General features: G+C 37.8%; 1 pseudogene; it reads left to right on the top strand.

The window, feature by feature from the left end:
• Positions 1-5,600: 5,600 nt before the first annotated feature.
• On the top strand, positions 5,601-6,017 carry LOC102961021 (annotated as a pseudogene).
• Positions 6,018-7,400: the final 1,383 nt, after the last annotated feature.

The following is a 7,400-nucleotide window of genomic DNA, read 5'->3' as shown; positions in this document are numbered from 1 at the left end:
TCAGAGCCTGGAGCCTGCTTCCAATTCTGTGTCTCCCTCTCTCTCTGCCCCTCCCCTGTTCATGCTCTCTCTCTGTCTCAAAAATAAATAAATGTTAAAAAATTAAAAATAAATAAATAAATAAATAAAATGCCATGATGTCTGCAACTAAATCTCAAAGAATTTGTGTGTATTTGTGCGTGTGTATCTGTCTGAATATACACAAAGAGAGAGATAAACAGATAAAACAAAAAGCAAAATGTTCACAGCTGGTGACTCTAGATGAAGGATTTACAAGTGTTCATTAAGCTCTGCTTAAATTTTCTTCTGCAGATTTGAAAATTTTTGAAAGAAAAAAAAATTGGGAAAAACCCAAATGTAAAGTGCTTTAGTCAGAATTCATTTAGTTAAAAGGAGAGAAACTCTGGGGCACCTGGATGGCTCAGTCTGTTAGGCATCCTACTCTTAACTTTGGTTCAAGTCATGATCTCATGGTTCGTGAGTTTGAGCCCCACATCAGCCTCCGTGCTGACAGGCAAAGCCTGCTTGGGATTCTCTGTCTCTCTCTCTCTCTCTGCCCCTCCCCTGCTCACTCTCTATCTCTCTCTCAAAATAAATAAATAAACATTAAGAAAAAAAGGAGACAAACTCTGATAAAAGACCATAAGGCAAGCTGAGGGCAAAGCACAAGCTACCCTAGGTCCAGGCCTTTGAGGCTCTGGACCTAAGGGCCTCTTGTAGAATGTTTTTGCCCAAATGTATTTGGTTAGTAAAGTCCCCCAGACATATATTGGATGATAATTGTCTAAACAGACTTCCTCCTGATAGAACACAGTCGCTGGAGGAAACACAAGCCATCCCTAACGAAGGGGACACTGACCCTCTCTTACTGTTCCTTCTTCTAATTAATGTGAGGGTTTCTCCCTCATTCATTTCCTAGGTTAATGGCTATGATAATTGGAGCCAACTGTGGTTAGTCAGGATGGGAACTTTAAGGAATATTCCCAAACAGCTGTTAAAACTCCATTTGTTTCAGGAAATTCCCTGTCTTTTCCAGCCTGACATGGACAGCCTAATTCCACTAGTTGGTAGAAAACAAAGCAAAACAAAACAAAACAAAAATCTGGCGTCTGTTCCTCTGTCCCAGCTGACAATGTTTAAAACCGGGAATCCTCGGGGCGCCTGGGTGGCTCGGTCGGTTAAGCGTCCGACTTCGGCTCAGGTCATGATCTCGTGGTCCGTGAGTTCGAGCCCCGCGTCGGGCTCTGTGCTGACAGCTCAGAGCCTGGGGCCTGTTTCAGATTCTGTGTCTCCCTCTCTCTGACCCTCCCCCGTTCATGCTCTGTCTCTCTCTGTCTCAAAAATCAATAAACGTTAAAAAAAAAATTAAAAAAAAAAACAAAACCGGGAATCCTCCTTCTCTGCCTTCTGCTGGCACCTTGCCCCTTCTGCCTTCCCCTCCCACTCCTGTTTCTGCACCACCTTGGATGCAGCCTACAAAACTGGCTTCTATACCATCCTCTGTGTCTCTGGCACCATTGGCTCCTACTCCCATCATCAATGTCAAAGAGTGAAGAGCACCCCCTTGGACCGCCCACTTCAGATTCCCAGGTAAAAACTGACAATGGGGAACAATTGACTGACTTTTAAGTGGACACAGGTAGAACATATTTGGTCTTTAAATTGAGTTTGTTGATTTAATTAAGATAGACATGTTTTTACAGTTATCAGCATTAAATATGGAACTTATTCTATCTAGGTTTGCTGAAGGTCACAAAAGCTCATGTTATCTCCGTTCCAATTTGTTAGTGAAAAGATGACTTAAAATAATGGTTAATTTTGCCTGTCTCAAAGTTTTCATGGGTAATTGTTAAGATAGCTTTCAAAGTCTTTGGTAATCTGAGACTTAAAAGTTTTGCTTGCCTGGTAAGTGGGACTGAATTCATTGGACATATAGGTCTTTTCCAAATAGAATGGAATGCTAAAATATTAATTATTCAATGTAGATTTGTGCTTTTGACTTCTTATTGCAGAGAAACTAAGGCTATTTGGGCCTTTACCAACAGACCCAAAATATGCGCAAATGCTTTGCGCTTAACTGGTTCATAAATTTGTCATCTAAAAAAATTCTGCTTTAACAGTTCACAATTGGTTACTACTTAGTTTTCACTGGAGACTAAGTTTCCTAAGAGTTAAAATTCTGCTAAATGTAGTTAAGACTGATGGAAATAAGGGAAGCAACTCTGTATGCAAAAAAAAGCAGATGTATAAGATATAGTAAATGGAAATATAATTTTGTTGAACGTAAAAGAAAGTAATTTTGTTCTACATGAGATTGGTTGTTTGAAGAGAAATGGCTTGGGACAAAATCTGAAGGCAAAGGAAAGTTGTAGAAGGTTCATGAAAGGAAATCTTTGGAAAGGAATTTTATATGTGGTTAGAATGGACTAGGTGAAATTCATGGATTTTAAAAGTACACTGGTATTGAGGTGCCTGGGTGGCTCAGTTGGTTAAGCATCTGACTTTGGCTCAGGTCACGATCTCACAGTTTGTGGGTTTGAGCCCAGCATCAGGCCCTGTGCTGACAGCTCAGAGCTTGGAGCCTGCTTCGGACTCTGTGTCTCCCTCTCTCTCTGCTCCTCCCCCACTCACACTCTGTCTCTCTCTCAAAAATAAATAAACATTAAAAAAATGTTTTTTTAAACTACACTGGTATAAGGTTAAAATTCTGCTTTTCTCTATTCAAAAGACAAAGTTTTCTTGGATTGTTCTGCTCTTGATAAATATATATATTAAATTTAATATATAATATATATTTATATGATATATAAATAAATCTATAATTCTATATTATATATAATATATAATACATATAGTAAATATATATATGCAAACGGTTTTTTCTCTTTCGTCTGCTGGGAAAATGAAAGCTTATGTTTTGTCTTTATCAGGTCTTTGACAACTTAAAGTTAAAACTTCTCAATGTTAAAGGACCTAAGTTTTGCTAACAACTATATAACCCTACATGTTTGTTTTTGAAATCTCTTATTGCCATCTTGGTTAAATAAATAATTTAAAGTTTTTAAGATTTGTAATGATCTATAATCCTATTTAGGATGTGCTTTATAACTTTCTAAGGTTTTAACAAACTTCCAAGATTTAAATTGTAAATGAAGTCTTTTTGACCAGTTAGGCCTTTTTATTTGTTATGTTAAGTTACTGTGCAAACCCTGTCAAACAAATAATGGTTAAGTTTAGGTTTTATTGCTTGGGTAAATGCTATAACTCTTCAAATATACACGAAATTCCTAAAATTTTAATATGTTTTGGTGATAAGGTTGACACTTGATATTCTGATTATCAAAGTGTTATGTGTCACAGAAATAACCAAATTTCCTTGTCAACTGCATCAAAATGAACTCTCATCAGACTGTTAGCCATGTCCACTTTTTAGTCTTTTGTCACTTATAGTTATTGTTCTGATGCTCTTACAAAACGTCTTTTATCTTCAAGATTTATAAGAAGGACTTTTAGGACAAATACAGGCATCTGAAATCTTTAACATTAATACTAAAATGGGTAAGAATTTACAGAACCAAATGACATCATTCAAACTGAACAAAAATTAGGAACATGGTACAAAATAAACTGACGAAAATTACAGTTTTTATGACTCTTGTTTTAAACAATTGCTTGTTCTCTGTTTGCTCTTCCCGATTAAGGAAACTTTCTCATAAGATGTCCATGATATACAAAAATAGGATAAGGTATTCATTGGGAAACAAACTGAAGCTTTTAACCTTTCTCTCTACCTGAACCCTCTGAAATTCAGACTCCCAGTAAGTGTTCTTTTTCATGGCAATTACAGTTATTTGCATGAGTTATATAAGAATCTGTTCTCTTTGTAACAGGACACCATTGGTTATTTTACTAGGCTTTGACTGGAAGGTCATATTTGAGAATCATGCATAGACTCAGAAATAACCAAACAGCTTTAAGGAACTAAGGTTGACTTTATAAAGCATGAAGCCAACAAAGCCCGTTGGAAATGTTGGCCTGATGCCTTGCTTACAGAGTTCCCAGCAGCCTTATCAGGTGAGTAAAGAATGTCACTTGCTGGCAGGTGCAGGAACCTCAGGATATCTTGGGGACCTCTAGAAGAGGAACTTGCCCAACTTAAGTATTGCAGGCACGTCTGATGGCAAGTATATGGCTGGCTTCTGGCCTGGAGAGGCCTAAAAGTTCAACCTAGAGATTCCTTACAAAAAGTTCTAGCAAAGCAAATTATAAAGGATTTATATGATCAGTCGCTGTTCTTGCTGAGCTTATGTAATTAATTAGGTCAAGTTTATTAAAACTGGACTTGTTTTACAAGCAAATTAGTCTTGATTTGGCTATCTCTGGAAATGAGGATTATTACAAAAATTATGTTTCAATAATGCACCTTTATGGATGTTAAATTCTAGTTCTGATTGTCTTTACCTGTTTGTTGTTTGCCTAAGTTGAACAACATGAGGTAAACTTCAGAAGAATTGTCACAATAGCACAGGTATGGACAATCTTGTTTGTTATTTTGTGGGAATAATAACAGGACCCCATGGCCATATATATATACATATATATACGTATATATATACGTATGTGTATATATATATATATATATATATATATATATATATATATATATTTTAGTGGGATGGATTTCCCCAACAATTGTATATAAAAAGACTTTTCTCACTGTAAACCTATCAATAGATAAAGACTATAGCACTTTATTAAATTATTCACTTGAGGCTGGGTTAATTCATAAATCTCTAAATGAATATACAAACCATATCCTCCCTAAACCTGATTTGACAGTTACTAGAAACCTACCCCATAAAAACCCAGGAGGCCTGGGCGAAAGTCTAATACAGCAGGGGATTTCATTCCAAAATGGGAGGACCCCTACTGGGGTCATATTGTGTACTTCCACTGCAATAAAGTCAGAGGGGCATTCTTCACGGGCTCATATACCCAGAATAAAAACTGTACCTCCTTCACAGGAAACCGATGAGCCAAATAATGTGCTTTCTTATTCCTGAAACCTGTGGAAGACCTCAAGCTTCTCTTGTGATGGTTGCACCTTTCTTCTTCATTCTCCTTTTCCCAGTTTATACTGATAATTCCTTCTTATAATGGGTCATTCAAAAGGATCACCAAAGACATTTGAATTACAAACCAAAAAGACCCATCTGATTCCTGCTGCCAGTTCCTACTCTCCTCTGAGAAGTAGTAGTAGTAGTAGAAGTAGGGGTAGGAGTAGTAGAAGTACTCCCCTCTGAGAGGCTTCAAGCCTGACATCTAAAAATCTCACTGGCAGTGCTGGCAGACACCGGGAAAGCCCGCTGGAAATGTTGGCCTGATACCTTGCTTAGAGAGTTCCCAGCAGCTTTATCAGGTGTATAAAGAATGTCATTTCCTGGCAGGTGCAGGAGCCTCAGGATATCTTGGGGACCTCTAGAAGAGGAATTTGCTCTCTACATAGTTCTACAAAAGAGAATGGCATTAGATGTTTTAACTGCTGCACAAGGTGGAACTCGTGCTCTCATAAAAACAATGCTGTGTAGACGCTCTACAAGATGGGTTTTCCTGAAGCTGCCAGTTCTTTCAGAACTCATCAAATCGAGGCTGCTCCAACCAGCTCTGCATTTGATGGATTTAAGGCAAATCTTGTCTTTAAGGAGATTGAGAAGAAACTTGAAGACGAAGGGAACTTGAAGAAAACTGGTGGGTTCTTTGTCTTCAAGGTGAAGGATGGCCCTGGGGGTAAAGAAGCCACCTCGCTGGTGGATGTGAAGAATGGCAAAGGTCAGTGCTTCCTAACTAGATTGTGACTGCACAATCGCAATGGCTGACTCGGCTTACTGGCTTTAACGCCTGGTAAAATGAATCCTCAGTCGGCATTCTTTCAAGGCAAATTGAAAATCACTGACAACATGGGCCTGGCTATGGAGTTACAAAATCGTCAGCTTCAGTCAGGCAAAGCTAAGCTGTGAAGAACTCCTTTGCCTATCTTTGAAAATTAAGATAAGGTATATAGATATATATCCATATATTTCATTGTCAGAACTTAGATGGAAATCACACATTGGCAAATAATGTGAGATTTGGGGTTTTTTAAATTTTTTTAACGTTTATTTATTTTTGAGACAGGGAGAGACAGAGCATGAACAGGGGAGGGCCAGAGAGAGGGAGACACAGAATCTGAAACAGGCTCCAGGCTCTGAGCTGTCAGCACAGAGCCCGACACGGGGCTAGAACTCACGGACCGTGAGATCATGACCTGAGCCAAAGTCGGCCACTCAACTGACTGAGCCACCCAGGCGCCCCGTGAGATTTGTTTTTAAATGGGTGTGATCAATCCTATTTACCCTGAACTCTGGGTGAATAGAGCCTGCTAGTATATTACTGCTTGCTGAACTGCATACAACTGTGCATTACAAAGTTAATATGTTAATTAAGGTTTGGGGTAAAACTGAGTTTCAGAATAAAATTAGGAACAGCAAGATCTAAAAACAATGTAAACAACGCTCTCATTTTGCTTTAAAGACCATTCTGCTGAAGACTGAATTTAAGTTTCCCTTGGGAGAACTAGGGAAGAAACCGAATACCACTAGGTGGCCAATAATTAGTGTTGTGCACTTAATGTCCTTAACCTATTTTCCATTAATAGTTTTTAAAATTCTGTACTGGGATGTTTTAAAAAACTTAAACTTTGCATTTCATGCTGTCAAAATGGTATTTTCTTCCCAAATCAAAATAATCTGATCAGAGCTGGGGGAAAATTTTTTTAGGTGAATACAGGCCTATTAAAAAAAAAAAAATTAAGATGAGTTTCCTTGAAAAATCAGTGTATTTATCATAAAACGCTGTTGTTAAAAATAATTGAACAAATAAAGTTTGCTTTGAGATGCACAGTTTTCAAAGTAAAAAAAAAACAAACACAAAAACAAAAAAACAATGCTGTGTACACATTCCAGATTACCACACGAATATTTCTGGATTTCAAAGCAACATGAATACTCAAATTGACACTTTTAAAAATCCCTCTCTTTCCTTTAATGATTGGTTAAACATCTAGACTGGAAAATTTTTGTCAACTACCAAGGACTTTTATTGGGGTTTCTTTCTTCTTACTCTAATTATGTTTTGCTGTTTTCTCCCATGTCTCTCCACCTGATGCTAAGACTCCATCACTACAATAACTTCAAGCCAACAGATGATCTTTTCTACTCAAGGAGATTCATACTCATTGTCCACCTTGAATTCAGTTGCTTCCGCCTTTCATAACTCTCCTATACATCCCCGGACTGACCAATGTTGACCCACAGGTAGGGACATCTCTATACCACTATTTAGCAGGAAGAAGCTACAGAAGA

The sequence above is a fragment of the Panthera tigris genome, chromosome A1 (assembly GCF_018350195.1).
Source record: "Panthera tigris isolate Pti1 chromosome A1, P.tigris_Pti1_mat1.1, whole genome shotgun sequence".
In the NCBI taxonomy this organism is placed as follows: Eukaryota; Metazoa; Chordata; class Mammalia; order Carnivora; family Felidae; genus Panthera; species Panthera tigris.
Note: the sequence above shows the minus strand (reverse complement) of the source record. Positions and strands in the feature narration are given on the sequence as shown.